The sequence below is a fragment of the Hoplias malabaricus genome, unplaced genomic scaffold (genome assembly GCF_029633855.1).
Source record: "Hoplias malabaricus isolate fHopMal1 unplaced genomic scaffold, fHopMal1.hap1 scaffold_52, whole genome shotgun sequence".
In the NCBI taxonomy this organism is placed as follows: Eukaryota; Metazoa; Chordata; class Actinopteri; order Characiformes; family Erythrinidae; genus Hoplias; species Hoplias malabaricus.
Genome location: NW_027100972.1, coordinates 170,486 through 195,536, shown reverse-complemented (window position 1 = coordinate 195,536; position 25,051 = coordinate 170,486). Strand labels below are relative to the sequence as shown.

General features: G+C 46.3%; 75 non-coding genes across 75 annotated transcripts; all 75 read right to left on the bottom strand.

Annotated features, from left to right (window-relative positions):
* Positions 1-114: 114 nt before the first annotated feature.
* Positions 115-185, bottom strand: trnag-gcc (transfer RNA glycine (anticodon GCC)). The gene has a single exon. It is a non-coding gene; the product is annotated as a tRNA-Gly (tRNA).
* Positions 186-764: 579 nt separating this feature from the next.
* On the bottom strand, positions 765-835 carry trnag-gcc (transfer RNA glycine (anticodon GCC)). The gene has a single exon. It is a non-coding gene; the product is annotated as a tRNA-Gly (tRNA).
* Positions 836-1,633: 798 nt separating this feature from the next.
* On the bottom strand, positions 1,634-1,704 carry trnag-gcc (transfer RNA glycine (anticodon GCC)). The gene has a single exon. It is a non-coding gene; the product is annotated as a tRNA-Gly (tRNA).
* Positions 1,705-1,852: 148 nt separating this feature from the next.
* trnag-gcc (transfer RNA glycine (anticodon GCC)) lies at positions 1,853-1,923 on the bottom strand. The gene has a single exon. It is a non-coding gene; the product is annotated as a tRNA-Gly (tRNA).
* Positions 1,924-2,071: 148 nt separating this feature from the next.
* trnag-gcc (transfer RNA glycine (anticodon GCC)) lies at positions 2,072-2,142 on the bottom strand. The gene has a single exon. It is a non-coding gene; the product is annotated as a tRNA-Gly (tRNA).
* A 148-nt stretch (positions 2,143-2,290) lies between these two features.
* On the bottom strand, positions 2,291-2,361 carry trnag-gcc (transfer RNA glycine (anticodon GCC)). The gene has a single exon. It is a non-coding gene; the product is annotated as a tRNA-Gly (tRNA).
* Positions 2,362-2,721: 360 nt separating this feature from the next.
* Positions 2,722-2,792, bottom strand: trnag-gcc (transfer RNA glycine (anticodon GCC)). The gene has a single exon. It is a non-coding gene; the product is annotated as a tRNA-Gly (tRNA).
* Positions 2,793-3,159: 367 nt separating this feature from the next.
* On the bottom strand, positions 3,160-3,230 carry trnag-gcc (transfer RNA glycine (anticodon GCC)). The gene has a single exon. It is a non-coding gene; the product is annotated as a tRNA-Gly (tRNA).
* Positions 3,231-3,371: 141 nt separating this feature from the next.
* On the bottom strand, positions 3,372-3,442 carry trnag-gcc (transfer RNA glycine (anticodon GCC)). Its single transcript has one exon. It is a non-coding gene; the product is annotated as a tRNA-Gly (tRNA).
* A 572-nt stretch (positions 3,443-4,014) lies between these two features.
* On the bottom strand, positions 4,015-4,085 carry trnag-gcc (transfer RNA glycine (anticodon GCC)). Its single transcript has one exon. It is a non-coding gene; the product is annotated as a tRNA-Gly (tRNA).
* Positions 4,086-4,452: 367 nt separating this feature from the next.
* On the bottom strand, positions 4,453-4,523 carry trnag-gcc (transfer RNA glycine (anticodon GCC)). Its single transcript has one exon. It is a non-coding gene; the product is annotated as a tRNA-Gly (tRNA).
* A 148-nt stretch (positions 4,524-4,671) lies between these two features.
* trnag-gcc (transfer RNA glycine (anticodon GCC)) lies at positions 4,672-4,742 on the bottom strand. Its single transcript has one exon. It is a non-coding gene; the product is annotated as a tRNA-Gly (tRNA).
* Positions 4,743-5,102: 360 nt separating this feature from the next.
* Positions 5,103-5,173, bottom strand: trnag-gcc (transfer RNA glycine (anticodon GCC)). Its single transcript has one exon. It is a non-coding gene; the product is annotated as a tRNA-Gly (tRNA).
* A 798-nt stretch (positions 5,174-5,971) lies between these two features.
* On the bottom strand, positions 5,972-6,042 carry trnag-gcc (transfer RNA glycine (anticodon GCC)). The gene has a single exon. It is a non-coding gene; the product is annotated as a tRNA-Gly (tRNA).
* Positions 6,043-6,190: 148 nt separating this feature from the next.
* Positions 6,191-6,261, bottom strand: trnag-gcc (transfer RNA glycine (anticodon GCC)). The gene has a single exon. It is a non-coding gene; the product is annotated as a tRNA-Gly (tRNA).
* A 141-nt stretch (positions 6,262-6,402) lies between these two features.
* trnag-gcc (transfer RNA glycine (anticodon GCC)) lies at positions 6,403-6,473 on the bottom strand. Its single transcript has one exon. It is a non-coding gene; the product is annotated as a tRNA-Gly (tRNA).
* Positions 6,474-6,621: 148 nt separating this feature from the next.
* Positions 6,622-6,692, bottom strand: trnas-gcu (transfer RNA serine (anticodon GCU)). Its single transcript has one exon. It is a non-coding gene; the product is annotated as a tRNA-Ser (tRNA).
* Positions 6,693-6,840: 148 nt separating this feature from the next.
* On the bottom strand, positions 6,841-6,911 carry trnag-gcc (transfer RNA glycine (anticodon GCC)). The gene has a single exon. It is a non-coding gene; the product is annotated as a tRNA-Gly (tRNA).
* A 141-nt stretch (positions 6,912-7,052) lies between these two features.
* On the bottom strand, positions 7,053-7,123 carry trnas-gcu (transfer RNA serine (anticodon GCU)). Its single transcript has one exon. It is a non-coding gene; the product is annotated as a tRNA-Ser (tRNA).
* Positions 7,124-7,271: 148 nt separating this feature from the next.
* On the bottom strand, positions 7,272-7,342 carry trnas-gcu (transfer RNA serine (anticodon GCU)). Its single transcript has one exon. It is a non-coding gene; the product is annotated as a tRNA-Ser (tRNA).
* Positions 7,343-7,914: 572 nt separating this feature from the next.
* Positions 7,915-7,985, bottom strand: trnag-gcc (transfer RNA glycine (anticodon GCC)). Its single transcript has one exon. It is a non-coding gene; the product is annotated as a tRNA-Gly (tRNA).
* A 148-nt stretch (positions 7,986-8,133) lies between these two features.
* Positions 8,134-8,204, bottom strand: trnag-gcc (transfer RNA glycine (anticodon GCC)). The gene has a single exon. It is a non-coding gene; the product is annotated as a tRNA-Gly (tRNA).
* Positions 8,205-8,345: 141 nt separating this feature from the next.
* On the bottom strand, positions 8,346-8,416 carry trnag-gcc (transfer RNA glycine (anticodon GCC)). The gene has a single exon. It is a non-coding gene; the product is annotated as a tRNA-Gly (tRNA).
* A 148-nt stretch (positions 8,417-8,564) lies between these two features.
* Positions 8,565-8,635, bottom strand: trnas-gcu (transfer RNA serine (anticodon GCU)). The gene has a single exon. It is a non-coding gene; the product is annotated as a tRNA-Ser (tRNA).
* A 148-nt stretch (positions 8,636-8,783) lies between these two features.
* Positions 8,784-8,854, bottom strand: trnag-gcc (transfer RNA glycine (anticodon GCC)). Its single transcript has one exon. It is a non-coding gene; the product is annotated as a tRNA-Gly (tRNA).
* A 141-nt stretch (positions 8,855-8,995) lies between these two features.
* trnag-gcc (transfer RNA glycine (anticodon GCC)) lies at positions 8,996-9,066 on the bottom strand. Its single transcript has one exon. It is a non-coding gene; the product is annotated as a tRNA-Gly (tRNA).
* A 572-nt stretch (positions 9,067-9,638) lies between these two features.
* Positions 9,639-9,709, bottom strand: trnag-gcc (transfer RNA glycine (anticodon GCC)). The gene has a single exon. It is a non-coding gene; the product is annotated as a tRNA-Gly (tRNA).
* Positions 9,710-10,076: 367 nt separating this feature from the next.
* Positions 10,077-10,147, bottom strand: trnag-gcc (transfer RNA glycine (anticodon GCC)). The gene has a single exon. It is a non-coding gene; the product is annotated as a tRNA-Gly (tRNA).
* Positions 10,148-10,295: 148 nt separating this feature from the next.
* Positions 10,296-10,366, bottom strand: trnag-gcc (transfer RNA glycine (anticodon GCC)). Its single transcript has one exon. It is a non-coding gene; the product is annotated as a tRNA-Gly (tRNA).
* A 148-nt stretch (positions 10,367-10,514) lies between these two features.
* Positions 10,515-10,585, bottom strand: trnag-gcc (transfer RNA glycine (anticodon GCC)). Its single transcript has one exon. It is a non-coding gene; the product is annotated as a tRNA-Gly (tRNA).
* Positions 10,586-11,383: 798 nt separating this feature from the next.
* Positions 11,384-11,454, bottom strand: trnag-gcc (transfer RNA glycine (anticodon GCC)). The gene has a single exon. It is a non-coding gene; the product is annotated as a tRNA-Gly (tRNA).
* Positions 11,455-11,814: 360 nt separating this feature from the next.
* Positions 11,815-11,885, bottom strand: trnag-gcc (transfer RNA glycine (anticodon GCC)). Its single transcript has one exon. It is a non-coding gene; the product is annotated as a tRNA-Gly (tRNA).
* A 367-nt stretch (positions 11,886-12,252) lies between these two features.
* Positions 12,253-12,323, bottom strand: trnag-gcc (transfer RNA glycine (anticodon GCC)). The gene has a single exon. It is a non-coding gene; the product is annotated as a tRNA-Gly (tRNA).
* Positions 12,324-12,683: 360 nt separating this feature from the next.
* trnag-gcc (transfer RNA glycine (anticodon GCC)) lies at positions 12,684-12,754 on the bottom strand. The gene has a single exon. It is a non-coding gene; the product is annotated as a tRNA-Gly (tRNA).
* Positions 12,755-13,121: 367 nt separating this feature from the next.
* Positions 13,122-13,192, bottom strand: trnag-gcc (transfer RNA glycine (anticodon GCC)). Its single transcript has one exon. It is a non-coding gene; the product is annotated as a tRNA-Gly (tRNA).
* A 360-nt stretch (positions 13,193-13,552) lies between these two features.
* trnag-gcc (transfer RNA glycine (anticodon GCC)) lies at positions 13,553-13,623 on the bottom strand. The gene has a single exon. It is a non-coding gene; the product is annotated as a tRNA-Gly (tRNA).
* Positions 13,624-14,421: 798 nt separating this feature from the next.
* Positions 14,422-14,492, bottom strand: trnag-gcc (transfer RNA glycine (anticodon GCC)). The gene has a single exon. It is a non-coding gene; the product is annotated as a tRNA-Gly (tRNA).
* Positions 14,493-14,640: 148 nt separating this feature from the next.
* Positions 14,641-14,711, bottom strand: trnag-gcc (transfer RNA glycine (anticodon GCC)). The gene has a single exon. It is a non-coding gene; the product is annotated as a tRNA-Gly (tRNA).
* A 141-nt stretch (positions 14,712-14,852) lies between these two features.
* On the bottom strand, positions 14,853-14,923 carry trnag-gcc (transfer RNA glycine (anticodon GCC)). Its single transcript has one exon. It is a non-coding gene; the product is annotated as a tRNA-Gly (tRNA).
* A 148-nt stretch (positions 14,924-15,071) lies between these two features.
* On the bottom strand, positions 15,072-15,142 carry trnas-gcu (transfer RNA serine (anticodon GCU)). The gene has a single exon. It is a non-coding gene; the product is annotated as a tRNA-Ser (tRNA).
* Positions 15,143-15,290: 148 nt separating this feature from the next.
* On the bottom strand, positions 15,291-15,361 carry trnag-gcc (transfer RNA glycine (anticodon GCC)). The gene has a single exon. It is a non-coding gene; the product is annotated as a tRNA-Gly (tRNA).
* A 141-nt stretch (positions 15,362-15,502) lies between these two features.
* On the bottom strand, positions 15,503-15,573 carry trnas-gcu (transfer RNA serine (anticodon GCU)). The gene has a single exon. It is a non-coding gene; the product is annotated as a tRNA-Ser (tRNA).
* Positions 15,574-15,721: 148 nt separating this feature from the next.
* trnas-gcu (transfer RNA serine (anticodon GCU)) lies at positions 15,722-15,792 on the bottom strand. The gene has a single exon. It is a non-coding gene; the product is annotated as a tRNA-Ser (tRNA).
* Positions 15,793-16,364: 572 nt separating this feature from the next.
* On the bottom strand, positions 16,365-16,435 carry trnag-gcc (transfer RNA glycine (anticodon GCC)). Its single transcript has one exon. It is a non-coding gene; the product is annotated as a tRNA-Gly (tRNA).
* A 148-nt stretch (positions 16,436-16,583) lies between these two features.
* trnag-gcc (transfer RNA glycine (anticodon GCC)) lies at positions 16,584-16,654 on the bottom strand. The gene has a single exon. It is a non-coding gene; the product is annotated as a tRNA-Gly (tRNA).
* A 141-nt stretch (positions 16,655-16,795) lies between these two features.
* On the bottom strand, positions 16,796-16,866 carry trnag-gcc (transfer RNA glycine (anticodon GCC)). Its single transcript has one exon. It is a non-coding gene; the product is annotated as a tRNA-Gly (tRNA).
* A 148-nt stretch (positions 16,867-17,014) lies between these two features.
* trnas-gcu (transfer RNA serine (anticodon GCU)) lies at positions 17,015-17,085 on the bottom strand. The gene has a single exon. It is a non-coding gene; the product is annotated as a tRNA-Ser (tRNA).
* Positions 17,086-17,233: 148 nt separating this feature from the next.
* Positions 17,234-17,304, bottom strand: trnag-gcc (transfer RNA glycine (anticodon GCC)). Its single transcript has one exon. It is a non-coding gene; the product is annotated as a tRNA-Gly (tRNA).
* Positions 17,305-17,445: 141 nt separating this feature from the next.
* Positions 17,446-17,516, bottom strand: trnas-gcu (transfer RNA serine (anticodon GCU)). Its single transcript has one exon. It is a non-coding gene; the product is annotated as a tRNA-Ser (tRNA).
* Positions 17,517-17,664: 148 nt separating this feature from the next.
* trnas-gcu (transfer RNA serine (anticodon GCU)) lies at positions 17,665-17,735 on the bottom strand. The gene has a single exon. It is a non-coding gene; the product is annotated as a tRNA-Ser (tRNA).
* A 360-nt stretch (positions 17,736-18,095) lies between these two features.
* On the bottom strand, positions 18,096-18,166 carry trnas-gcu (transfer RNA serine (anticodon GCU)). Its single transcript has one exon. It is a non-coding gene; the product is annotated as a tRNA-Ser (tRNA).
* A 148-nt stretch (positions 18,167-18,314) lies between these two features.
* On the bottom strand, positions 18,315-18,385 carry trnas-gcu (transfer RNA serine (anticodon GCU)). The gene has a single exon. It is a non-coding gene; the product is annotated as a tRNA-Ser (tRNA).
* Positions 18,386-18,533: 148 nt separating this feature from the next.
* Positions 18,534-18,604, bottom strand: trnag-gcc (transfer RNA glycine (anticodon GCC)). The gene has a single exon. It is a non-coding gene; the product is annotated as a tRNA-Gly (tRNA).
* Positions 18,605-18,745: 141 nt separating this feature from the next.
* On the bottom strand, positions 18,746-18,816 carry trnag-gcc (transfer RNA glycine (anticodon GCC)). Its single transcript has one exon. It is a non-coding gene; the product is annotated as a tRNA-Gly (tRNA).
* A 141-nt stretch (positions 18,817-18,957) lies between these two features.
* trnas-gcu (transfer RNA serine (anticodon GCU)) lies at positions 18,958-19,028 on the bottom strand. Its single transcript has one exon. It is a non-coding gene; the product is annotated as a tRNA-Ser (tRNA).
* Positions 19,029-19,169: 141 nt separating this feature from the next.
* On the bottom strand, positions 19,170-19,240 carry trnag-gcc (transfer RNA glycine (anticodon GCC)). Its single transcript has one exon. It is a non-coding gene; the product is annotated as a tRNA-Gly (tRNA).
* A 148-nt stretch (positions 19,241-19,388) lies between these two features.
* On the bottom strand, positions 19,389-19,459 carry trnas-gcu (transfer RNA serine (anticodon GCU)). Its single transcript has one exon. It is a non-coding gene; the product is annotated as a tRNA-Ser (tRNA).
* Positions 19,460-19,607: 148 nt separating this feature from the next.
* Positions 19,608-19,678, bottom strand: trnag-gcc (transfer RNA glycine (anticodon GCC)). Its single transcript has one exon. It is a non-coding gene; the product is annotated as a tRNA-Gly (tRNA).
* A 148-nt stretch (positions 19,679-19,826) lies between these two features.
* trnas-gcu (transfer RNA serine (anticodon GCU)) lies at positions 19,827-19,897 on the bottom strand. Its single transcript has one exon. It is a non-coding gene; the product is annotated as a tRNA-Ser (tRNA).
* A 148-nt stretch (positions 19,898-20,045) lies between these two features.
* On the bottom strand, positions 20,046-20,116 carry trnas-gcu (transfer RNA serine (anticodon GCU)). The gene has a single exon. It is a non-coding gene; the product is annotated as a tRNA-Ser (tRNA).
* Positions 20,117-20,476: 360 nt separating this feature from the next.
* trnas-gcu (transfer RNA serine (anticodon GCU)) lies at positions 20,477-20,547 on the bottom strand. The gene has a single exon. It is a non-coding gene; the product is annotated as a tRNA-Ser (tRNA).
* Positions 20,548-20,695: 148 nt separating this feature from the next.
* Positions 20,696-20,766, bottom strand: trnag-gcc (transfer RNA glycine (anticodon GCC)). The gene has a single exon. It is a non-coding gene; the product is annotated as a tRNA-Gly (tRNA).
* Positions 20,767-20,914: 148 nt separating this feature from the next.
* On the bottom strand, positions 20,915-20,985 carry trnag-gcc (transfer RNA glycine (anticodon GCC)). Its single transcript has one exon. It is a non-coding gene; the product is annotated as a tRNA-Gly (tRNA).
* Positions 20,986-21,133: 148 nt separating this feature from the next.
* Positions 21,134-21,204, bottom strand: trnag-gcc (transfer RNA glycine (anticodon GCC)). Its single transcript has one exon. It is a non-coding gene; the product is annotated as a tRNA-Gly (tRNA).
* Positions 21,205-21,352: 148 nt separating this feature from the next.
* On the bottom strand, positions 21,353-21,423 carry trnag-gcc (transfer RNA glycine (anticodon GCC)). Its single transcript has one exon. It is a non-coding gene; the product is annotated as a tRNA-Gly (tRNA).
* Positions 21,424-21,571: 148 nt separating this feature from the next.
* trnag-gcc (transfer RNA glycine (anticodon GCC)) lies at positions 21,572-21,642 on the bottom strand. Its single transcript has one exon. It is a non-coding gene; the product is annotated as a tRNA-Gly (tRNA).
* A 798-nt stretch (positions 21,643-22,440) lies between these two features.
* trnag-gcc (transfer RNA glycine (anticodon GCC)) lies at positions 22,441-22,511 on the bottom strand. The gene has a single exon. It is a non-coding gene; the product is annotated as a tRNA-Gly (tRNA).
* Positions 22,512-22,878: 367 nt separating this feature from the next.
* On the bottom strand, positions 22,879-22,949 carry trnag-gcc (transfer RNA glycine (anticodon GCC)). The gene has a single exon. It is a non-coding gene; the product is annotated as a tRNA-Gly (tRNA).
* A 148-nt stretch (positions 22,950-23,097) lies between these two features.
* trnag-gcc (transfer RNA glycine (anticodon GCC)) lies at positions 23,098-23,168 on the bottom strand. The gene has a single exon. It is a non-coding gene; the product is annotated as a tRNA-Gly (tRNA).
* A 148-nt stretch (positions 23,169-23,316) lies between these two features.
* trnag-gcc (transfer RNA glycine (anticodon GCC)) lies at positions 23,317-23,387 on the bottom strand. Its single transcript has one exon. It is a non-coding gene; the product is annotated as a tRNA-Gly (tRNA).
* Positions 23,388-23,535: 148 nt separating this feature from the next.
* On the bottom strand, positions 23,536-23,606 carry trnag-gcc (transfer RNA glycine (anticodon GCC)). The gene has a single exon. It is a non-coding gene; the product is annotated as a tRNA-Gly (tRNA).
* Positions 23,607-23,966: 360 nt separating this feature from the next.
* On the bottom strand, positions 23,967-24,037 carry trnag-gcc (transfer RNA glycine (anticodon GCC)). The gene has a single exon. It is a non-coding gene; the product is annotated as a tRNA-Gly (tRNA).
* A 148-nt stretch (positions 24,038-24,185) lies between these two features.
* Positions 24,186-24,256, bottom strand: trnag-gcc (transfer RNA glycine (anticodon GCC)). The gene has a single exon. It is a non-coding gene; the product is annotated as a tRNA-Gly (tRNA).
* Positions 24,257-24,404: 148 nt separating this feature from the next.
* On the bottom strand, positions 24,405-24,475 carry trnas-gcu (transfer RNA serine (anticodon GCU)). The gene has a single exon. It is a non-coding gene; the product is annotated as a tRNA-Ser (tRNA).
* Positions 24,476-24,623: 148 nt separating this feature from the next.
* trnas-gcu (transfer RNA serine (anticodon GCU)) lies at positions 24,624-24,694 on the bottom strand. The gene has a single exon. It is a non-coding gene; the product is annotated as a tRNA-Ser (tRNA).
* Between the last annotated feature and the right edge of the window lie 357 nt (positions 24,695-25,051).

The window sequence follows — 25,051 nt, the reverse complement described above, 5'->3', positions numbered from 1 at the left end:
GACGAGTAAATATTTTGCATGTATGACAGTAGAACACTGATTGATCCATACTCGTTCATGCAGCTAACGTAATTTGTGACTCTTCAATTTACACCTGGCTTAAAATTGCTGTTTTGCATTGGCCGGGAATCGAACCCGGGCCTCCCGCGTGGCAGGCGAGAATTCTACCACTGAACCACCAATGCTTGACCGAAAGCTGGAGTGAGCCTAAGCCACAATGACGAGCAAATATTTTGCGTGTATGACAGTAGAACACTGATTGATCAATACTCGTTCATGTAGCTAACGTAATTTGTGACTCTTCAATTTACACCTGGCTTAAAACTGCTGTTTTGGATTGGCCGGGAATCGAACCCGGGCCTCCCGCGTGGCAGGCGAGAATTCTACCACTGAACCACCAATGCTCGACCGAAAGCTGGAGTGAGCCTAAGCCACAATGACGAGCAAATATTTTGCGTGTATGACATTAGAACACTGATTGATCAATACTCGTTCATGTAGCTAACGTAATTTGTGACTCTTCAATTTACACCTGGCTTAAAACTGCTGTTTTGCATTGGCCGGGAATCGAACCCGGGCCTCCCGCGTGGCAGGCTAGAATTCTACCACTGAACCACCAATGCTTGACCAAAGTGAGCCTAGGCCAAAATAACGAGTAAATATTTTGCATGTATGACAGTAGAACACTGATTGATCCATACTCGTTCATGTAGCTAACATAATTTGTGACTCTTAAATTTACACCTGGCTTAAAACTGCTGTTTTGCATTGGCCGGGAATCGAACCCGGGCCTCCCGCGTGGCAGGCGAGAATTCTACCACTGAACCACCAATGCTTGACCGAAAGCTGGAGTGAGCCTAAGCCACAATGACGAGCAAATATTTTGCGTGTATGACAGTAGAACACTGATTGATCAATACTCGTTCATGTAGCTAACGTAATTTGTGACTCTTCAATTTACACCTGGCTTAAAACTGCTGTTTTGCATTGGCCGGGAATCGAACCCGGGCCTCCCGCGTGGCAGGCTAGAATTCTACCACTGAACCACCAATGCTTGACCGAAAGCTGGAGTGAGCCTAAGCCACAATGACGAGTAAATATTTTGCATGTATGACAGTAGAACACTGATTGATCCATACTCGTTCATGCAGCTAACGTAATTTGTGACTCTTCAATTTACACCTGGCTTAAAATTGCTGTTTTGCATTGGCCGGGAATCGAACCCGGGCCTACCGCGTGGCAGGCGAGAATTCTACCACTGAACCACCAATGCTTGACCGAAAGCTGGAGTGAGCCTAAGCCACAATGACGAGCAAATATTTTGCGTGTATGACAGTAGAACACTGATTGATCAATACTCGTTCATGTAGCTAACGTAATTTGTGACTCTTCAATTTACACCTGGCTTAAAACTGCTGTTTTGCATTGGCCGGGAATCGAACCCGGGCCTCCCGCGTGGCAGGCTAGAATTCTACCACTGAACCACCAATGCTTGACCAAAGTGAGCCTAGGCCAAAATAACGAGTAAATATTTTGCATGTATGACAGTAGAACACTGATTGATCCATACTCGTTCATGCAGCTAACGTAATTTGTGACTCTTCAATTTACACCTGGCTTAAAATTGCTGTTTTGCATTGGCCGGGAATCGAACCCGGGCCTCCCGCGTGGCAGGCGAGAATTCTACCACTGAACCACCAATGCTTGACCGAAAGCTGGAGTGAGCCTAAGCCACAATGACGAGCAAATATTTTGCGTGTATGACAGTAGAACACTGATTGATCAATACTCGTTCATGTAGCTAACGTAATTTGTGACTCTTCAATTTACACCTGGCTTAAAACTGCTGTTTTGCATTGGCCGGGAATCGAACCCGGGCCTCCCGCGTGGCAGGCGAGAATTCTACCACTGAACCACCAATGCTTGACCGAAAGCTGGAGTGAGCCTAAGCCACAATGACGAGCAAATATTTTGCGTGTATGACAGTAGAACACTGATTGATCAATACTCGTTCTTGTAGCTAACGTAATTTGTGACTCTTCAATTTACACCTGGCTTAAAACTGCTGTTTTGCATTGGCCGGGAATCGAACCCGGGCCTCCCGCGTGGCAGGCGAGAATTCTACCACTGAACCACCAATGCTCGACCGAAAGCTGGAGTGAGCCTAAGCCACAATGACGAGCAAATATTTTGCGTGTATGACAGTAGAACACTGATTGATCAATACTCGTTCATGTAGCTAACGTAATTTGTGACTCTTCAATTTACACCTGGCTTAAAACTGCTGTTTTGCATTGGCCGGGAATCGAACCCGGGCCTCCCGCGTGGCAGGCGAGAATTCTACCACTGAACCACCAATGCTCGACCGAAAGCTGGAGTGAGCCTAAGCCACAATGACGAGCAAATATTTTGCGTGTATGACATTAGAACACTGATTGATCAATACTCGTTCATGTAGCTAACGTAATTTGTGACTCTTCAATTTACACCTGGCTTAAAACTGCTGTTTTGCATTGGCCGGGAATCGAACCCGGGCCTCCCGCGTGGCAGGCTAGAATTCTACCACTGAACCACCAATGCTTGACCAAAGTGAGCCTAGGCCAAAATAACGAGTAAATATTTTGCATGTATGACAGTAGAACACTGATTGATCCATACTCGTTCATGTAGCTAACGTAATTTGTGACTCTTAAATTTACACCTGGCTTAAAACTGCTGTTTTGCATTGGCCGGGAATCGAACCCGGGCCTCCCGCGTGGCAGGCGAGAATTCTACCACTGAACCACCAATGCTTGACCGAAAGCTGGAGTGAGCCTAAGCCACAATGACGAGCAAATATTTTGCGTGTATGACAGTAGAACACTGATTGATCAATACTCGTTCATGTAGCTAACGTAATTTGTGACTCTTCAATTTACACCTGGCTTAAAACTGCTGTTTTGCATTGGCCGGGAATCGAACCCGGGCCTCCCGCGTGGCAGGCTAGAATTCTACCACTGAACCACCAATGCTTGACCGAAAGCTGGAGTGAGCCTAAGCCACAATGACGAGTAAATATTTTGCATGTATGACAGTAGAACACTGATTGATCCATACTCGTTCATGTAGCTAACGTAATTTGTGACTCTTAAATTTACACCTGGCTTAAAACTGCTGTTTTGCATTGGCCGGGAATCGAACCCGGGCCTCCCGCGTGGCAGGCGAGAATTCTACCACTGAACCACCAATGCTTGACCAAAGTGAGCCTAGGCCAAAATGACGAGTAAATATTTTGCATGTATGACAGTAGAACACTGATTGATCCATACTCGTTCATGTAGCTAACGTAATTTGTGACTCTTCAATTTACACCTGGCTTAAAACTGCTGTTTTGCATTGGCCGGGAATCGAACCCGGGCCTCCCGCGTGGCAGGCGAGAATTCTACCACTGAACCACCAATGCTTGACCAAAGTGAGCCTAGGCCAAAATGACGAGTAAATATTTTGCATGTATGACAGTAGAACACTGATTGATCCATACTCGTTCTTGTAGCTAACGTAATTTGTGACTCTTCAATTTACACCTGGCTTAAAACTGCTGTTTTGGATTGGCCGGGAATCGAACCCGGGCCTCCCGCGTGGCAGGCGAGAATTCTACCACTGAACCACCAATGCTCGACCGAAAGCTGGAGTGAGCCTAAGCCACAATGACGAGCAAATATTTTGCGTGTATGACATTAGAACACTGATTGATCAATACTCGTTCATGTAGCTAACGTAATTTGTGACTCTTCAATTTACACCTGGCTTAAAACTGCTGTTTTGCATTGGCCGGGAATCGAACCCGGGCCTCCCGCGTGGCAGGCTAGAATTCTACCACTGAACCACCAATGCTTGACCAAAGTGAGCCTAGGCCAAAATAACGAGCAAATATTTTGCATGTATGACAGTAGAACACTGATTGATCCATACTCGTTCATGTAGCTAACATAATTTGTGACTCTTAAATTTACACCTGGCTTAAAACTGCTGTTTTGCATTGGCCGGGAATCGAACCCGGGCCTCCCGCGTGGCAGGCGAGAATTCTACCACTGAACCACCAATGCTTGACCGAAAGCTGGAGTGAGCCTAAGCCACAATGACGAGCAAATATTTTGCGTGTATGACAGTAGAACACTGATTGATCAATACTCGTTCATGTAGCTAACGTAATTTGTGACTCTTCAATTTACACCTGGCTTAAAACTGCTGTTTTGCATTGGCCGGGAATCGAACCCGGGCCTCCCGCGTGGCAGGCTAGAATTCTACCACTGAACCACCAATGCTTGACCGAAAGCTGGAGTGAGCCTAAGCCACAATGACGAGTAAATATTTTGCATGTATGACAGTAGAACACTGATTGATCCATACTCGTTCATGCAGCTAACGTAATTTGTGACTCTTCAATTTACACCTGGCTTAAAATTGCTGTTTTGCATTGGCCGGGAATCGAACCCGGGCCTCCCGCGTGGCAGGCGAGAATTCTACCACTGAACCACCAATGCTTGACCGAAAGCTGGAGTGAGCCTAAGCCACAATGACGAGCAAATATTTTGCGTGTATGACAGTAGAACACTGATTGATCAATACTCGTTCATGTAGCTAACGTAATTTGTGACTCTTCAATTTACACCTGGCTTAAAACTGCTGTTTTGCATTGGCCGGGAATCGAACCCGGGCCTCCCGCGTGGCAGGCGAGAATTCTACCACTGAACCACCAATGCTCGACCGAAAGCTGGAGTGAGCCTAAGCCACAATGACGAGCAAATATTTTGCGTGTATGACAGTAGAACACTGATTGATCAATACTCGTTCATGTAGCTAACGTAATTTGTGACTCTTCAATTTACACCTGGCTTAAAACTGCTGTTTTGCATTGGCCGGGAATCGAACCCGGGCCTCCCGCGTGGCAGGCTAGAATTCTACCACTGAACCACCAATGCTTGACCAAAGTGAGCCTAGGCCAAAATAACGAGTAAATATTTTGCATGTATGACAGTAGAACACTGATTGATCCATACTCGTTCATGTAGCTAACGTAATTTGTGACTCTTAAATTTACACCTGGCTTAAAACTGCTGTTTTGCATTGGCCGGGAATCGAACCCGGGCCTCCCGCGTGGCAGGCGAGAATTCTACCACTGAACCACCAATGCTTGACCGAAAGCTGGAGTGAGCCTAAGCCACAATGACGAGCAAATATTTTGCGTGTATGACAGTAGAACACTGATTGATCAATACTCGTTCATGTAGCTAACGTAATTTGTGACTCTTCAATTTACACCTGGCTTAAAACTGCTGTTTTGCATTGGCCGGGAATCGAACCCGGGCCTCCCGCGTGGCAGGCTAGAATTCTACCACTGAACCACCAATGCTTGACCGAAAGCTGGAGTGAGCCTAAGCCACAATGACGAGTAAATATTTTGCATGTATGACAGTAGAACACTGATTGATCCATACTCGTTCATGTAGCTAACGTAATTTGTGACTCTTAAATTTACACCTGGCTTAAAACTGCTGTTTTGCATTGGCCGGGAATCGAACCCGGGCCTCCCGCGTGGCAGGCGAGAATTCTACCACTGACCCACCAATGCTTGACCGAAAGCTGGAGTGAGCCTAAGCCACAATGACGAGCAAATATTTTGCGTGTATGACAGTAGAACACTGATTGATCAATACTCGTTCATGTAGCTAACGTAATTTGTGACTCTTCAATTTACACCTGGCTTAAAACTGCTGTTTTGCATTGGCCGGGAATCGAACCCGGGCCTCCCGCGTGGCAGGCTAGAATTCTACCACTGAACCACCAATGCTTGACCAAAGTGAGCCTACGCCAAAATAACGAGTAAATATTTTGCATGTATGACAGTAGAACACTGATTGATCCATACTCGTTCATGCAGCTAACGTAATTTGTGACTCTTCAATTTACACCTGGCTTAAAATTGCTGTTTTGCATTGGCCGGGAATCGAACCCGGGCCTCCCGCGTGGCAGGCGAGAATTCTACCACTGAACCACCAATGCTTGACCGAAAGCTGGAGTGAGCCTATGCCACAATGACGAGCAAATATTTTGCGTGTATGACAGTAGAACACTGATTGATCAATACTCGTTCATGTAGCTAACGTAATTTGTGACTCTTCAATTTACACCTGGCTTAAACCTGCTGTTTTGCATTGGCCGGGAATCGAACCCGGGCCTCCCGCGTGGCAGGCGAGAATTCTACCACTGAACCACCAATGCTTGACCAAAGTGAGCCTAGGCCAAAATAACGAGTAAATATTTTGCATGTATGACAGTAGAACACTGATTGATCCATACTCGTTCATGTAGCTAACGTAATTTGTGACTCTTAAATTTACACCTGGCTTAAAACTGCTGTTTTGCATTGGCCGGGAATCGAACCCGGGCCTCCCGCGTGGCAGGCGAGAATTCTACCACTGAACCACCAATGCTTGACCGAAAGCTGGAGTGAGCCTAAGCCACAATGACGAGCAAATATTTTGCGTGTATGACAGTAGAACACTGATTGATCCATACTCGTTCATGTAGCTAACGTAATTTGTGACTCTTCAATTTACACCTGGCTTAAAACTGCTGTTTTGCATTGGCCGGGAACCGAACCCGGGCCTCCCGCGTAGCAGGCGAGAATTCTACCACTGAACCACCAATGCTTGACCGAAAGCTGGAGTGAGCCTAAGCCACAATGACGAGCAAATATTTTGCGTGTATGACAGTAGAACACTGATTGATCCATACTCGTTCATGTAGCTAACGTAATTTGTGACTCTTCAATTTACACCTGGCTTAAAACTGCTGTTTTGCATTGGCCGGGAATCGAACCCGGGCCTCCCGCGTGGCAGGCGAGAATTCTACCACTGAACCACCAATGCTTGACCAAAGTGAGCCTAGGCCAAAATGACGAGTAAATATTTTGCATGTATGACAGTAGAACACTGATTGATCCATACTCGTTCATGTAGCTAACGTAATTTGTGACTCTTCAATTTACACCTGGCTTAAAACTGCTGTTTTGCATTGGCCGGGAATCGAACCCGGGCCTCCCGCGTAGCAGGCGAGAATTCTACCACTGAACCACCAATGCTTGACCGAAAGCTGGAGTGAGCCTAAGCCACAATGACGAGCAAATATTTTGCGTGTATGACAGTAGAACACTGATTGATCCATACTCGTTCATGTAGCTAACGTAATTTGTGACTCTTCAATTTACACCTGGCTTAAAACTGCTGTTTTGCATTGGCCGGGACTCGAACCCGGGCCTCCCGCGTAGCAGGCGAGAATTCTACCACTGAACCACCAATGCTTGACCAAAGTGAGCCTAGGCCAAAATAACGAGTAAATATTTTGCATGTATGACAGTAGAACACTGATTGATCCATACTCGTTCATGTAGCTAACGTAATTTGTGACTCTTAAATTTACACCTGGCTTAAAACTGCTGTTTTGCATTGGCCGGGAATCGAACCCGGGCCTCCCGCGTGGCAGGCGAGAATTCTACCACTGACCCACCAATGCTTGACCGAAAGCTGGAGTGAGCCTAAGCCACAATGACGAGCAAATATTTTGCGTGTATGACAGTAGAACACTGATTGATCAATACTCGTTCATGTAGCTAACGTAATTTGTGACTCTTCAATTTACACCTGGCTTAAAACTGCTGTTTTGCATTGGCCGGGAATCGAACCCGGGCCTCCCGCGTGGCAGGCTAGAATTCTACCACTGAACCACCAATGCTTGACCAAAGTGAGCCTACGCCAAAATAACGAGTAAATATTTTGCATGTATGACAGTAGAACACTGATTGATCCATACTCGTTCATGCAGCTAACGTAATTTGTGACTCTTCAATTTACACCTGGCTTAAAATTGCTGTTTTGCATTGGCCGGGAATCGAACCCGGGCCTCCCGCGTGGCAGGCGAGAATTCTACCACTGAACCACCAATGCTTGACCGAAAGCTGGAGTGAGCCTAAGCCACAATGACGAGCAAATATTTTGCGTGTATGACAGTAGAACACTGATTGATCAATACTCGTTCATGTAGCTAACGTAATTTGTGACTCTTCAATTTACACCTGGCTTAAAACTGCTGTTTTGCATTGGCCGGGAATCGAACCCGGGCCTCCCGCGTGGCAGGCGAGAATTCTACCACTGAACCACCAATGCTTGACCAAAGTGAGCCTAGGCCAAAATAACGAGTAAATATTTTGCATGTATGACAGTAGAACACTGATTGATCCATACTCGTTCATGTAGCTAACGTAATTTGTGACTCTTAAATTTACACCTGGCTTAAAACTGCTGTTTTGCATTGGCCGGGAATCGAACCCGGGCCTCCCGCGTGGCAGGCGAGAATTCTACCACTGAACCACCAATGCTTGACCGAAAGCTGGAGTGAGCCTAAGCCACAATGACGAGCAAATATTTTGCGTGTATGACAGTAGAACACTGATTGATCCATACTCGTTCATGTAGCTAACGTAATTTGTGACTCTTCAATTTACACCTGGCTTAAAACTGCTGTTTTGCATTGGCCGGGAACCGAACCCGGGCCTCCCGCGTAGCAGGCGAGAATTCTACCACTGAACCACCAATGCTTGACCGAAAGCTGGAGTGAGCCTAAGCCACAATGACGAGCAAATATTTTGCGTGTATGACAGTAGAACACTGATTGATCCATACTCGTTCATGTAGCTAACGTAATTTGTGACTCTTCAATTTACACCTGGCTTAAAACTGCTGTTTTGCATTGGCCGGGAATCGAACCCGGGCCTCCCGCGTGGCAGGCGAGAATTCTACCACTGAACCACCAATGCTTGACCAAAGTGAGCCTAGGCCAAAATGACGAGTAAATATTTTGCATGTATGACAGTAGAACACTGATTGATCCATACTCGTTCATGTAGCTAACGTAATTTGTGACTCTTCAATTTACACCTGGCTTAAAACTGCTGTTTTGCATTGGCCGGGAATCGAACCCGGGCCTCCCGCGTGGCAGGCGAGAATTCTACCACTGAACCACCAATGCTTGACCAAAGTGAGCCTAGGCCAAAATGACGAGTAAATATTTTGCATGTATGACAGTAGAACACTGATTGATCCATACTCGTTCTTGTAGCTAACGTAATTTGTGACTCTTCAATTTACACCTGGCTTAAAACTGCTGTTTTGGATTGGCCGGGAATCGAACCCGGGCCTCCCGCGTGGCAGGCGAGAATTCTACCACTGAACCACCAATGCTCGACCGAAAGCTGGAGTGAGCCTAAGCCACAATGACGAGCAAATATTTTGCGTGTATGACATTAGAACACTGATTGATCAATACTCGTTCATGTAGCTAACGTAATTTGTGACTCTTCAATTTACACCTGGCTTAAAACTGCTGTTTTGCATTGGCCGGGAATCGAACCCGGGCCTCCCGCGTGGCAGGCTAGAATTCTACCACTGAACCACCAATGCTTGACCAAAGTGAGCCTAGGCCAAAATAACGAGTAAATATTTTGCATGTATGACAGTAGAACACTGATTGATCCATACTCGTTCATGTAGCTAACATAATTTGTGACTCTTAAATTTACACCTGGCTTAAAACTGCTGTTTTGCATTGGCCGGGAATCGAACCCGGGCCTCCCGCGTGGCAGGCGAGAATTCTACCACTGAACCACCAATGCTTGACCGAAAGCTGGAGTGAGCCTAAGCCACAATGACGAGCAAATATTTTGCGTGTATGACAGTAGAACACTGATTGATCAATACTCGTTCATGTAGCTAACGTAATTTGTGACTCTTCAATTTACACCTGGCTTAAAACTGCTGTTTTGCATTGGCCGGGAATCGAACCCGGGCCTCCCGCGTGGCAGGCTAGAATTCTACCACTGAACCACCAATGCTTGACCGAAAGCTGGAGTGAGCCTAAGCCACAATGACGAGTAAATATTTTGCATGTATGACAGTAGAACACTGATTGATCCATACTCGTTCATGCAGCTAACGTAATTTGTGACTCTTCAATTTACACCTGGCTTAAAATTGCTGTTTTGCATTGGCCGGGAATCGAACCCGGGCCTCCCGCGTGGCAGGCGAGAATTCTACCACTGAACCACCAATGCTTGACCGAAAGCTGGAGTGAGCCTAAGCCACAATGACGAGCAAATATTTTGCGTGTATGACAGTAGAACACTGATTGATCAATACTCGTTCATGTAGCTAACGTAATTTGTGACTCTTCAATTTACACCTGGCTTAAAACTGCTGTTTTGCATTGGCCGGGAATCGAACCCGGGCCTCCCGCGTGGCAGGCGAGAATTCTACCACTGAACCACCAATGCTCGACCGAAAGCTGGAGTGAGCCTAAGCCACAATGACGAGCAAATATTTTGCGTGTATGACAGTAGAACACTGATTGATCAATACTCGTTCATGTAGCTAACGTAATTTGTGACTCTTCAATTTACACCTGGCTTAAAACTGCTGTTTTGCATTGGCCGGGAATCGAACCCGGGCCTCCCGCGTGGCAGGCGAGAATTCTACCACTGAACCACCAATGCTCGACCGAAAGCTGGAGTGAGCCTAAGCCACAATGACGAGCAAATATTTTGCGTGTATGACATTAGAACACTGATTGATCAATACTCGTTCATGTAGCTAACGTAATTTGTGACTCTTCAATTTACACCTGGCTTAAAACTGCTGTTTTGCATTGGCCGGGAATCGAACCCGGGCCTCCCGCGTGGCAGGCTAGAATTCTACCACTGAACCACCAATGCTTGACCAAAGTGAGCCTAGGCCAAAATAACGAGTAAATATTTTGCATGTATGACAGTAGAACACTGATTGATCCATACTCGTTCATGTAGCTAACGTAATTTGTGACTCTTAAATTTACACCTGGCTTAAAACTGCTGTTTTGCATTGGCCGGGAATCAAACCCGGGCCTCCCGCGTGGCAGGCGAGAATTCTACCACTGAACCACCAATGCTTGACCGAAAGCTGGAGTGAGCCTAAGCCACAATGACGAGCAAATATTTTGCGTGTATGACAGTAGAACACTGATTGATCAATACTCGTTCATGTAGCTAACGTAATTTGTGACTCTTCAATTTACACCTGGCTTAAAACTGCTGTTTTGCATTGGCCGGGAATCGAACCCGGGCCTCCCGCGTGGCAGGCTAGAATTCTACCACTGAACCACCAATGCTTGACTGAAAGCTGGAGTGAGCCTAAGCCACAATGACGAGTAAATATTTTGCATGTATGACAGTAGAACACTGATTGATCCATACTCGTTCATGCAGCTAACGTAATTTGTGACTCTTCAATTTACACCTGGCTTAAAATTGCTGTTTTGCATTGGCCGGGAATCGAACCCGGGCCTCCCGCGTGGCAGGCGAGAATTCTACCACTGAACCACCAATGCTTGACCGAAAGCTGGAGTGAGCCTAAGCCACAATGACGAGCAAATATTTTGCGTGTATGACAGTAGAACACTGATTGATCAATACTCGTTCATGTAGCTAACGTAATTTGTGACTCTTCAATTTACACCTGGCTTAAAACTGCTGTTTTGCATTGGCCGGGAATCGAACCCGGGCCTCCCGCGTGGCAGGCTAGAATTCTACCACTGAACCACCAATGCTTGACCAAAGTGAGCCTAGGCCAAAATAACGAGTAAATATTTTGCATGTATGACAGTAGAACACTGATTGATCCATACTCGTTCATGTAGCTAACGTAATTTGTGACTCTTAAATTTACACCTGGCTTAAAACTGCTGTTTTGCATTGGCCGGGAATCGAACCCGGGCCTCCCGCGTGGCAGGCGAGAATTCTACCACTGAACCACCAATGCTTGACCGAAAGCTGGAGTGAGCCTAAGCCACAATGACGAGCAAATATTTTGCGTGTATGACAGTAGAACACTGATTGATCAATACTCGTTCATGTAGCTAACGTAATTTGTGACTCTTCAATTTACACCTGGCTTAAAACTGCTGTTTTGCATTGGCCGGGAATCGAACCCGGGCCTCCCGCGTGGCAGGCTAGAATTCTACCACTGAACCACCAATGCTTGACCGAAAGCTGGAGTGAGCCTAAGCCACAATGACGAGCAAATATTTTGCGTGTATGACAGTAGAACACTGATTGATCAATACTCGTTCATGTAGCTAACGTAATTTGTGACTCTTCAATTTACACCTGGCTTAAAACTGCTGTTTTGCATTGGCCGGGAATCGAACCCGGGCCTCCCGCGTGGCAGGCGAGAATTCTACCACTGAACCACCAATGCTCGACCGAAAGCTGGAGTGAGCCTAAGCCACAATGACGAGCAAATATTTTGCGTGTATGACATTAGAACACTGATTGATCAATACTCGTTCATGTAGCTAACGTAATTTGTGACTCTTCAATTTACACCTGGCTTAAAACTGCTGTTTTGCATTGGCCGGGAATCGAACCCGGGCCTCCCGCGTGGCAGGCTAGAATTCTACCACTGAACCACCAATGCTTGACCAAAGTGAGCCTAGGCCAAAATAACGAGTAAATATTTTGCATGTATGACAGTAGAACACTGATTGATCCATACTCGTTCATGTAGCTAACGTAATTTGTGACTCTTAAATTTACACCTGGCTTAAAACTGCTGTTTTGCATTGGCCGGGAATCGAACCCGGGCCTCCCGCGTGGCAGGCGAGAATTCTACCACTGAACCACCAATGCTTGACCGAAAGCTGGAGTGAGCCTAAGCCACAATGACGAGCAAATATTTTGCGTGTATGACAGTAGAACACTGATTGATCAATACTCGTTCATGTAGCTAACGTAATTTGTGACTCTTCAATTTACACCTGGCTTAAAACTGCTGTTTTGCATTGGCCGGGAATCGAACCCGGGCCTCCCGCGTGGCAGGCTAGAATTCTACCACTGAACCACCAATGCTTGACCGAAAGCTGGAGTGAGCCTAAGCCACAATGACGAGCAAATATTTTGCGTGTATGACAGTAGAACACTGATTGATCAATACTCGTTCATGTAGCTAACGTAATTTGTGACTCTTCAATTTACACCTGGCTTAAAACTGCTGTTTTGCATTGGCCGGGAATCGAACCCGGGCCTCCCGCGTGGCAGGCGAGAATTCTACCACTGAACCACCAATGCTCGACCGAAAGCTGGAGTGAGCCTAAGCCACAATGACGAGCAAATATTTTGCGTGTATGACATTAGAACACTGATTGATCAATACTCGTTCATGTAGCTAACGTAATTTGTGACTCTTCAATTTACACCTGGCTTAAAACTGCTGTTTTGCATTGGCCGGGAATCGAACCCGGGCCTCCCGCGTGGCAGGCTAGAATTCTACCACTGAACCACCAATGCTTGACCAAAGTGAGCCTAGGCCAAAATAACGAGTAAATATTTTGCATGTATGACAGTAGAACACTGATTGATCCATACTCGTTCATGTAGCTAACGTAATTTGTGACTCTTAAATTTACACCTGGCTTAAAACTGCTGTTTTGCATTGGCCGGGAATCGAACCCGGGCCTCCCGCGTGGCAGGCGAGAATTCTACCACTGAACCACCAATGCTTGACCGAAAGCTGGAGTGAGCCTAAGCCACAATGACGAGCAAATATTTTGCGTGTATGACAGTAGAACACTGATTGATCAATACTCGTTCATGTAGCTAACGTAATTTGTGACTCTTCAATTTACACCTGGCTTAAAACTGCTGTTTTGCATTGGCCGGGAATCGAACCCGGGCCTCCCGCGTGGCAGGCTAGAATTCTACCACTGAACCACCAATGCTTGACCGAAAGCTGGAGTGAGCCTAAGCCACAATGACGAGTAAATATTTTGCATGTATGACAGTAGAACACTGATTGATCCATACTCGTTCATGTAGCTAACGTAATTTGTGACTCTTAAATTTACACCTGGCTTAAAACTGCTGTTTTGCATTGGCCGGGAATCGAACCCGGGCCTCCCGCGTGGCAGGCGAGAATTCTACCACTGACCCACCAATGCTTGACCGAAAGCTGGAGTGAGCCTAAGCCACAATGACGAGCAAATATTTTGCGTGTATGACAGTAGAACACTGATTGATCAATACTCGTTCATGTAGCTAACGTAATTTGTGACTCTTCAATTTACACCTGGCTTAAAACTGCTGTTTTGCATTGGCCGGGAATCGAACCCGGGCCTCCCGCGTGGCAGGCTAGAATTCTACCACTGAACCACCAATGCTTGACCAAAGTGAGCCTACGCCAAAATAACGAGTAAATATTTTGCATGTATGACAGTAGAACACTGATTGATCCATACTCGTTCATGCAGCTAACGTAATTTGTGACTCTTCAATTTACACCTGGCTTAAAATTGCTGTTTTGCATTGGCCGGGAATCGAACCCGGGCCTCCCGCGTGGCAGGCGAGAATTCTACCACTGAACCACCAATGCTTGACCGAAAGCTGGAGTGAGCCTATGCCACAATGACGAGCAAATATTTTGCGTGTATGACAGTAGAACACTGATTGATCAATACTCGTTCATGTAGCTAACGTAATTTGTGACTCTTCAATTTACACCTGGCTTAAACCTGCTGTTTTGCATTGGCCGGGAATCGAACCCGGGCCTCCCGCGTGGCAGGCGAGAATTCTACCACTGAACCACCAATGCTTGACCAAAGTGAGCCTAGGCCAAAATAACGAGTAAATATTTTGCATGTATGACAGTAGAACACTGATTGATCCATACTCGTTCATGTAGCTAACGTAATTTGTGACTCTTAAATTTACACCTGGCTTAAAACTGCTGTTTTGCATTGGCCGGGAATCGAACCCGGGCCTCCCGCGTGGCAGGCGAGAATTCTACCACTGAACCACCAATGCTTGACCGAAAGCTGGAGTGAGCCTAAGCCACAATGACGAGCAAATATTTTGCGTGTATGACAGTAGAACACTGATTGATCCATACTCGTTCATGTAGCTAACGTAATTTGTGACTCTTCAATTTACACCTGGCTTAAAACTGCTGTTTTGCATTGGCCGGGAACCGAACCCGGGCCTCCCGCGTAGCAGGCGAGAATTCTACCACTGAACCACCAATGCTTGACCGAAAGCTGGAGTGAGCCTAAGCCACAATGACGAGCAAATATTTTGCGTGTATGACAGTAGAACACTGATTGATCCATACTCGTTCATGTAGCTAACGTAATTTGTGACTCTTCAATTTACACCTGGCTTAAAACTGCTGTTTTGCATTGGCCGGGAATCGAACCCGGGCCTCCCGCGTGGCAGGCGAGAATTCTACCACTGAACCACCAATGCTTGACCAAAGTGAGCCTAGGCCAAAATGACGAGTAAATATTTTGCATGTATGACAGTAGAACACTGATTGATCCATACTCGTTCATGTAGCTAACGTAATTTGTGACTCTTCAATTTACACCTGGCTTAAAACTGCTGTTTTGCATTGGCCGGGAATCGAACCCGGGCCTCCCGCGTAGCAGGCGAGAATTCTACCACTGAACCACCAATGCTTGACCGAAAGCTGGAGTGAGCCTAAGCCACAATGACGAGCAAATATTTTGCGTGTATGACAGTAGAACACTGATTGATCCATACTCGTTCATGTAGCTAACGTAATTTGTGACTCTTCAATTTACACCTGGCTTAAAACTGCTGTTTTGCATTGGCCGGGACTCGAACCCGGGCCTCCCGCGTAGCAGGCGAGAATTCTACCACTGAACCACCAATGCTTGACCAAAGTGAGCCTAGGCCAAAATAACGAGTAAATATTTTGCATGTATGACAGTAGAACACTGATTGATCCATACTCGTTCATGTAGCTAACGTAATTTGTGACTCTTAAATTTACACCTGGCTTAAAACTGCTGTTTTGCATTGGCCGGGAATCGAACCCGGGCCTCCCGCGTGGCAGGCGAGAATTCTACCACTGACCCACCAATGCTTGACCGAAAGCTGGAGTGAGCCTAAGCCACAATGACGAGCAAATATTTTGCGTGTATGACAGTAGAACACTGATTGATCAATACTCGTTCATGTAGCTAACGTAATTTGTGACTCTTCAATTTACACCTGGCTTAAAACTGCTGTTTTGCATTGGCCGGGAATCGAACCCGGGCCTCCCGCGTGGCAGGCTAGAATTCTACCACTGAACCACCAATGCTTGACCAAAGTGAGCCTACGCCAAAATAACGAGTAAATATTTTGCATGTATGACAGTAGAACACTGATTGATCCATACTCGTTCATGCAGCTAACGTAATTTGTGACTCTTCAATTTACACCTGGCTTAAAATTGCTGTTTTGCATTGGCCGGGAATCGAACCCGGGCCTCCCGCGTGGCAGGCGAGAATTCTACCACTGAACCACCAATGCTTGACCGAAAGCTGGAGTGAGCCTAAGCCACAATGACGAGCAAATATTTTGCGTGTATGACAGTAGAACACTGATTGATCAATACTCGTTCATGTAGCTAACGTAATTTGTGACTCTTCAATTTACACCTGGCTTAAAACTGCTGTTTTGCATTGGCCGGGAATCGAACCCGGGCCTCCCGCGTGGCAGGCGAGAATTCTACCACTGAACCACCAATGCTTGACCAAAGTGAGCCTAGGCCAAAATAACGAGTAAATATTTTGCATGTATGACAGTAGAACACTGATTGATCCATACTCGTTCATGTAGCTAACGTAATTTGTGACTCTTAAATTTACACCTGGCTTAAAACTGCTGTTTTGCATTGGCCGGGAATCGAACCCGGGCCTCCCGCGTGGCAGGCGAGAATTCTACCACTGAACCACCAATGCTTGACCGAAAGCTGGAGTGAGCCTAAGCCACAATGACGAGCAAATATTTTGCGTGTATGACAGTAGAACACTGATTGATCCATACTCGTTCATGTAGCTAACGTAATTTGTGACTCTTCAATTTACACCTGGCTTAAAACTGCTGTTTTGCATTGGCCGGGAACCGAACCCGGGCCTCCCGCGTAGCAGGCGAGAATTCTACCACTGAACCACCAATGCTTGACCGAAAGCTGGAGTGAGCCTAAGCCACAATGACGAGCAAATATTTTGCGTGTATGACAGTAGAACACTGATTGATCCATACTCGTTCATGTAGCTAACGTAATTTGTGACTCTTCAATTTACACCTGGCTTAAAACTGCTGTTTTGCATTGGCCGGGAATCGAACCCGGGCCTCCCGCGTGGCAGGCGAGAATTCTACCACTGAACCACCAATGCTTGACCAAAGTGAGCCTAGGCCAAAATGACGAGTAAATATTTTGCATGTATGACAGTAGAACACTGATTGATCCATACTCGTTCATGTAGCTAACGTAATTTGTGACTCTTCAATTTACACCTGGCTTAAAACTGCTGTTTTGCATTGGCCGGGAATCGAACCCGGGCCTCCCGCGTAGCAGGCGAGAATTCTACCACTGAACCACCAATGCTTGACCGAAAGCTGGAGTGAGCCTAAGCCACAATGACGAGCAAATATTTTGCGTGTATGACAGTAGAACACTGATTGATCCATACTCGTTCATGTAGCTAACGTAATTTGTGACTCTTCAATTTACACCTGGCTTAAAACTGCTGTTTTGCATTGGCCGGGACTCGAACCCGGGCCTCCCGCGTAGCAGGCGAGAATTCTACCACTGAACCACCAATGCTTGACCAAAGTGAGCCTAGGCCAAAATAACGAGTAAATATTTTGCATGTATGACAGTAGAACACTGATTGATCCATACTCGTTCATGTAGCTAACGTAATTTGTGACTCTTAAATTTACACCTGGCTTAAAACTGCTGTTTTGCATTGGCCGGGAATCGAACCCGGGCCTCCCGCGTGGCAGGCGAGAATTCTACCACTGAACCAACAATGCTTGACCGAAAGCTGGAGTGAGCCTAAGCCACAATGACGAGCAAATATTTTGCGTGTATGACAGTAGAACACTGATTGATCAATACTCGTTCATGTAGCTAACGTAATTTGTGACTCTTCAATTTACACCTGGCTTAAAACTGCTGTTTTGCATTGGCCGGGAATCGAACCCGGGCCTCCCGCGTAGCAGGCGAGAATTCTACCACTGAACCACCAATGCTTGACCGAAAGCTGGAGTGAGCCTAAGCCACAATGACGAGCAAATATTTTGCGTGTATGACAGTAGAACACTGATTGATCCATACTCGTTCATGTAGCTAACGTAATTTGTGACTCTTCAATTTACACCTGGCTTAAAACTGCTGTTTTGCATTGGCCGGGAACCGAACCCGGGCCTCCCGCGTAGCAGGCGAGAATTCTACCACTGAACCACCAATGCTTGACCGAAAGCTGGAGTGAGCCTAAGCCACAATGACGAGCAAATATTTTGCGTGTATGACAGTAGAACACTGATTGATCAATACTCGTTCATGTAGCTAACGTAATTTGTGACTCTTCAATTTACACCTGGCTTAAAACTGCTGTTTTGCATTGGCCGGGAATCGAACCCGGGCCTCCCGCGTGGCAGGCGAGAATTCTACCACTGAACCACCAATGCTTGACGAAAGTGAGCCTAGGCCAAAATGACGAGTAAATATTTTGCATGTATGACAGTAGAACACTGATTGATCCATACTCGTTCATGTAGCTAACGTAATTTGTGACTCTTCAATTTACACCTGGCTTAAAACTGCTGTTTTGCATTGGCCGGGAATCGAACCCGGGCCTCCCGCGTGGCAGGCGAGAATTCTACCACTGAACCACCAATGCTTGACCAAAGTGAGCCTAGGCCAAAATGACGAGTAAATATTTTGCATGTATGACAGTAGAACACTGATTGATCCATACTCGTTCATGTAGCTAACGTAATTTGTGACTCTTCAATTTACACCTGGCTTAAAACTGCTGTTTTGCATTGGCCGGGAATCGAACCCGGGCCTCCCGCGTAGCAGGCTAGAATTCTACCACTGAACCACCAATGCTTGACCAAAGTGAGCCTAGGCCAAAATAACGAGTAAATATTTTGCATGTATGACAGTAGAACACTGATTGATCCATACTCGTTCATGTAGCTAACGTAATTTGTGACTCTTAAATTTACACCTGGCTTAAAACTGCTGTTTTGCATTGGCCGGGAATCGAACCCGGGCCTCCCGCGTGGCAGGCGAGAATTCTACCACTGAACCACCAATGCTTGACCGAAAGCTGGAGTGAGCCTAAGCCACAATGACGAGCAAATAATTTGCATGTATGAGAGAAGAACACTGATTGATCAATACTCGTTCATGTAGCTAACGTAATTTGTGACTCTTCAATTTACACCTGGCTTAAAACTGCTGTTTTGCATTGGCCGGGAATCGAACCCGGGCCTCCCGCGTAGCAGGCGAGAATTCTACCACTGAACCACCAATGCTTGACCGAAAGCTGGAGTGAGCCTAAGCCACAATGACGAGCAAATATTTTGCGTGTATGACAGTAGAACACTGATTGATCCATACTCGTTCATGTAGCTAACGTAATTTGTGACTCTTAAATTTACACCTGGCTTAAAACTGCTGTTTTGCATTGGCCGGGAATCGAACCCGGGCCTCCCGCGTGGCAGGCGAGAATTCTACCACTGAACCACCAATGCTTGACCGAAAGCTGGAGTGAGCCTAAGCCACAATGACGAGCAAATAATTTGCATGTATGAGAGAAGAACACTGATTGATCAATACTCGTTCATGTAGCTAACGTAATTTGTGACTCTTCAATTTACACCTGGCTTAAAACTGCTGTTTTGCATTGGCCGGGAATCGAACCCGGGCCTCCCGCGTAGCAGGCGAGAATTCTACCACTGAACCACCAATGCTTGACCGAAAGCTGGAGTGAGCCTAAGCCACAATGACGAGCAAATATTTTGCGTGTATGACAGTAGAACACTGATTGATCCATACTCGTTCATGTAGCTAACGTAATTTGTGACTCTTCAATTTACACCTGGCTTAAAACTGCTGTTTTGCATTGGCCGGGAATCGAACCCGGGCCTCCCGCGTAGCAGGCGAGAATTCTACCACTGAACCACCAATGCTTGACCAAAGTGAGCCTAGGCCAAAATAACGAGTAAATATTTTGCATGTATGACAGTAGAACACTGATTGATCCATACTCGTTCATGTAGCTAACGTAATTTGTGACTCTTAAATTTACACCTGGCTTAAAACTGCTGTTTTGCGTTGGCCGGGAATCGAACCCGGGCCTCCCGCGTGGCAGGCGAGAATTCTACCACTGAACCACCAATGCTTGACCGAAAGCTGGAGTGAGCCTAAGCCACAATGACGAGCAAATAATTTGCATGTATGAGAGAAGAACACTGATTGATCAATACTCGTTCATGTAGCTAACGTAATTTGTGACTCTTCAATTTACACCTGGCTTAAAACTGCTGTTTTGCATTGGCCGGGAATCGAACCCGGGCCTCCCGCGTAGCAGGCGAGAATTCTACCACTGAACCAACAATGCTTGACCGAAAGCTGGAGTGAGCCTAAGCCACAATGACGAGAAAATATTTTGCGTGTATGACAGTAGAACACTGATTGATCCATACTCGTTCATGTAGCTAACGTAATTTGTGACTCTTCAATTTACACCTGGCTTAAAACTGCTGTTTTGCATTGGCCGGGAATCGAACCCGGGCCTCCCGCATGGCAGGCGAGAGTTCTACCACTGAACCACCAATGCTTGACCGAAAGCTGGAGTGAGCCTAAGCCACAATGACGAGCAAATATTTTGCGTGTATGACAGTAGAACACTGATTGATCAATACTCGTTCATGTAGCTAACGTAATTTGTGACTCTTCAATTTACACCTGGCTTAAAACTGCTGTTTTGCATTGGCCGGGAATCGAACCCGGGCCTCCCGCGTGGCAGGCGAGAATTCTACCACTGAACCACCAATGCTTGACCGAAAGCTGGAGTGAGCCTAAGCCACAATGACGAGCAAATATTTTGCGTGTATGACAGTAGAACACTGATTGATCAATACTCGTTCATGTAGCTAACGTAATTTGTGACTCTTCAATTTACACCTGGCTTAAAACTGCTGTTTTGCATTGGCCGGGAATCGAACCCGGGCCTCCCGCGTGGCAGGCGAGAATTCTACCACTGAACCACCAATGCTTGACCGAAAGCTGGAGTGAGCCTAAGCCACAATGACGAGCAAATATTTTGCGTGTATGACAGTAGAACACTGATTGATCAATACTCGTTCATGTAGCTAACGTAATTTGTGACTCTTCAATTTACACCTGGCTTAAAACTGCTGTTTTGCATTGGCCGGGAATCGAACCCGGGCCTCCCGCGTGGCAGGCGAGAATTCTACCACTGAACCACCAATGCTCGACCGAAAGCTGGAGTGAGCCTAAGCCACAATGACGAGCAAATATTTTGCGTGTATGACAGTAGAACACTGATTGATCAATACTCGTTCATGTAGCTAACGTAATTTGTGACTCTTCAATTTACACCTGGCTTAAAACTGCTGTTTTGCATTGGCCGGGAATCGAACCCGGGCCTCCCGCGTGGCAGGCGAGAATTCTACCACTGAACCACCAATGCTCGACCGAAAGCTGGAGTGAGCCTAAGCCACAATGACGAGCAAATATTTTGCGTGTATGACATTAGAACACTGATTGATCAATACTCGTTCATGTAGCTAACGTAATTTGTGACTCTTCAATTTACACCTGGCTTAAAACTGCTGTTTTGCATTGGCCGGGAATCGAACCCGGGCCTCCCGCGTGGCAGGCTAGAATTCTACCACTGAACCACCAATGCTTGACCAAAGTGAGCCTAGGCCAAAATAACGAGTAAATATTTTGCATGTATGACAGTAGAACACTGATTGATCCATACTCGTTCATGTAGCTAACGTAATTTGTGACTCTTAAATTTACACCTGGCTTAAAACTGCTGTTTTGCATTGGCCGGGAATCAAACCCGGGCCTCCCGCGTGGCAGGCGAGAATTCTACCACTGAACCACCAATGCTTGACCGAAAGCTGGAGTGAGCCTAAGCCACAATGACGAGCAAATATTTTGCGTGTATGACAGTAGAACACTGATTGATCAATACTCGTTCATGTAGCTAACGTAATTTGTGACTCTTCAATTTACACCTGGCTTAAAACTGCTGTTTTGCATTGGCCGGGAATCGAACCCGGGCCTCCCGCGTGGCAGGCTAGAATTCTACCACTGAACCACCAATGCTTGACTGAAAGCTGGAGTGAGCCTAAGCCACAATGACGAGTAAATATTTTGCATGTATGACAGTAGAACACTGATTGATCCATACTCGTTCATGCAGCTAACGTAATTTGTGACTCTTCAATTTACACCTGGCTTAAAATTGCTGTTTTGCATTGGCCGGGAATCGAACCCGGGCCTCCCGCGTGGCAGGCGAGAATTCTACCACTGAACCACCAATGCTTGACCGAAAGCTGGAGTGAGCCTAAGCCACAATGACGAGCAAATATTTTGCGTGTATGACAGTAGAACACTGATTGATCAATACTCGTTCATGTAGCTAACGTAATTTGTGACTCTTCAATTTACACCTGGCTTAAAACTGCTGTTTTGCATTGGCCGGGAATCGAACCCGGGCCTCCCGCGTGGCAGGCTAGAATTCTACCACTGAACCACCAATGCTTGACCGAAAGCTGGAGTGAGCCTAAGCCACAATGACGAGTAAATATTTTGCATGTATGACAGTAGAACACTGATTGATCCATACTCGTTCATGCAGCTAACGTAATTTGTGACTCTTCAATTTACACCTGGCTTAAAATTGCTGTTTTGCATTGGCCGGGAATCGAACCCGGGCCTCCCGCGTGGCAGGCGAGAATTCTACCACTGAACCACCAATGCTTGACCGAAAGCTGGAGTGAGCCTAAGCCACAATGACGAGCAAATATTTTGCGTGTATGACAGTAGAACACTGATTGATCAATACTCGTTCATGTAGCTAACGTAATTTGTGACTCTTCAATTTACACCTGGCTTAAAACTGCTGTTTTGCATTGGCCGGGAATCGAACCCGGGCCTCCCGCGTGGCAGGCGAGAATTCTACCACTGAACCACCAATGCTTGACCGAAAGCTGGAGTGAGCCTAAGCCACAATGACGAGCAAATATTTTGCGTGTATGACAGTAGAACACTGATTGATCAATACTCGTTCATGTAGCTAACGTAATTTGTGACTCTTCAATTTACACCTGGCTTAAAACTGCTGTTTTGCATTGGCCGGGAATCGAACCCGGGCCTCCCGCGTGGCAGGCGAGAATTCTACCACTGAACCACCAATGCTCGACCGAAAGCTGGAGTGAGCCTAAGCCACAATGACGAGCAAATATTTTGCGTGTATGACAGTAGAACACTGATTGATCAATACTCGTTCATGTAGCTAACGTAATTTGTGACTCTTCAATTTACACCTGGCTTAAAACTGCTGTTTTGCATTGGCCGGGAATCGAACCCGGGCCTCCCGCGTGGCAGGCGAGAATTCTACCACTGAACCACCAATGCTCGACCGAAAGCTGGAGTGAGCCTAAGCCACAATGACGAGCAAATATTTTGCGTGTATGACATTAGAACACTGATTGATCAATACTCGTTCATGTAGCTAACGTAATTTGTGACTCTTCAATTTACACCTGGCTTAAAACTGCTGTTTTGCATTGGCCGGGAATCGAACCAGGGCCTCCCGCGTGGCAGGCTAGAATTCTACCACTGAACCACCAATGCTTGACCAAAGTGAGCCTAGGCCAAAATAACGAGTAAATATTTTGCATGTATGACAGTAGAACACTGATTGATCCATACTCGTTCATGTAGCTAACGTAATTTGTGACTCTTAAATTTACACCTGGCTTAAAACTGCTGTTTTGCATTGGCCGGGAATCGAACCCGGGCCTCCCGCGTGGCAGGCGAGAATTCTACCACTGAACCACCAATGCTTGACCGAAAGCTGGAGTGAGCCTAAGCCACAATGACGAGCAAATATTTTGCGTGTATGACAGTAGAACACTGATTGATCCATACTCGTTCATGTAGCTAACGTAATTTGTGACTCTTAAATTTACACCTGGCTTAAAACTGCTGTTTTGCATTGGCCGGGAATCGAACCCGGGCCTCCCGCGTGGCAGGCGAGAATTCTACCACTGAACCACCAATGCTTGACCGAAAGCTGGAGTGAGCCTAAGCCACAATGACGAGCAAATAATTTGCATGTATGAGAGAAGAACACTGATTGATCAATACTCGTTCATGTAGCTAACGTAATTTGTGACTCTTCAATTTACACCTGGCTTAAAACTGCTGTTTTGCATTGGCCGGGAATCGAACCCGGGCCTCCCGCGTAGCAGGCGAGAATTCTACCACTGAACCACCAATGCTTGACCGAAAGCTGGAGTGAGCCTAAGCCACAATGACGAGCAAATATTTTGCGTGTATGACAGTAGAACACTGATTGATCCATACTCGTTCATGTAGCTAACGTAATTTGTGACTCTTCAATTTACACCTGGCTTAAAACTGCTGTTTTGCATTGGCCGGGAATCGAACCCGGGCCTCCCGCGTAGCAGGCGAGAATTCTACCACTGAACCACCAATGCTTGACCAAAGTGAGCCTAGGCCAAAATAACGAGTAAATATTTTGCATGTATGACAGTAGAACACTGATTGATCCATACTCGTTCATGTAGCTAACGTAATTTGTGACTCTTAAATTTACACCTGGCTTAAAACTGCTGTTTTGCGTTGGCCGGGAATCGAACCCGGGCCTCCCGCGTGGCAGGCGAGAATTCTACCACTGAACCACCAATGCTTGACCGAAAGCTGGAGTGAGCCTAAGCCACAATGACGAGCAAATAATTTGCATGTATGAGAGAAGAACACTGATTGATCAATACTCGTTCATGTAGCTAACGTAATTTGTGACTCTTCAATTTACACCTGGCTTAAAACTGCTG